Below are 1,661 nucleotides of genomic sequence, written 5' to 3'. Positions count from 1 at the left end.
ACACAACAGTCACTGAATTTCAAAGGGATTTTGGAGTGAGGTGTTTTGGTACCCAAAAATGTAATAAATGATATTACCAAACTGGCCTGTTATTGCTATCCTGTTTTAGTGACTCCGACCAGAAGATCTGCTGTCTTGATATGTCACACTCTCATCTGTCTTATGCTCTTCTCACACATCCACTCTAGCTTATATGTGATGTCCATCATCCAGCTATATCTTGGTCAACCCATCTTCCTGCTGCCCTCTTTACTCACATATTGCTGTGTTATCGATCTCGTATAGGACAAAGTTAACCACAATTTGTAACTTTCAATGTGGCCTGTTGCTTCCCTGGAAGTGGAATTTTTAAAAGATCATCATCACTAACCTGAAATCCCTCGCAAGATAAGGTGAACAGCCAAGGTCTTTTCCCCATGGCAGGAGCAAAAAGTTCAAAAGTTTATTTATTAGTCACAAGTAAGGCTTACATTAACACTGCAATGAAGTTACTATGAAATTCCCCCAGTTGCCATACTTCGGCACCTGTTTGGGTCAATCCGCCTAACCAGCACATCTTCCAGAATATGGGAAGAAACCGGAGCACTTGGAGGAAACCCAAGCAAACACAGGGAGAACATGCAAACTCCACACAGAAAGTGACCAAAGCCGGGAATCGAACCCGGGTCCCTGGCGCTGTGAGGCAGCAGTGCTAACCACTGTGTCACCATGCCACCCCAGGGGAGTCTAAAACTAAAGGGCATAGGTATAAGGTAAGAGGGGAAAGACTTAAAAGGGAACTGAGGGGCAACTTTTTCACACAGAGGGTGGTCCGTATATGGAATGAGCTCCCAGAGGAGGTGGTAGAGGCGGATACAATTACAACATTTAAAGGACATTTGGACAGGTACATGGATAGGAAAGGTTTAGAGGGATATGGGCCATATGCAAATAGGTCTAGCACAGTTTAGGAAACCTGGTCTGCATGGACAAGTTGTGCCGAAAGGCCTGTTTCCGTGCTGTATATCTCTATGACTACAACTGGCTTTCTAGTTCGAAGTCAGGGCATTTTGATGCACCAATTACTTGCATTTTGCTCTTATTCTAGACATTAACACAGCCCATCATACAAACAGGAGCTTTGAGTAATCAGCAATGGTTTATTGCTTTGCTGACAGCACGAACATTGGGGCAACCAATCCATTTTAACGGCGTCGGTCATTTACTGCTGCTATTTTCTGCCAACACTGTCATGCATGAAGCCCTCCATTGCCCATTACCAATTCAAAAGCTTCTGTCGGACAACTACTCAGGCTGGAGTCCTGCTATCAAGGCCGTCAATTATTCATAGCAACACAACCATTTGCATGCTGCTTAATTAGGACTTGTAAAAGTATTTCATAAGCAGATTTCTCCCGTAGATCCCTGGAGTCAAGGAGTTGGTAATGTGTAATAAACTATTGATGAAAATTTGATCCTCACCGCACTGGACGTTTTAACGCTGGCTTATGTGAAAGTGCCTCTATTTATCCCTGTGGTACAGCCCCCCTACCAGGTACAGTCTGACTGATAGGAGAATGCTCCATTGAATAGGTAAATCTTATAATGATTACATATCACTGAATCAACAATGAAGACTGTCATGGGTGGACGACGAGAGACATGTAAATTCCTACTTAATT

Source organism: Mustelus asterias, chromosome 13 (genome assembly GCF_964213995.1).
Source record: "Mustelus asterias chromosome 13, sMusAst1.hap1.1, whole genome shotgun sequence".
In the NCBI taxonomy this organism is placed as follows: Eukaryota; Metazoa; Chordata; class Chondrichthyes; order Carcharhiniformes; family Triakidae; genus Mustelus; species Mustelus asterias.
Note: the sequence above shows the minus strand (reverse complement) of the source record.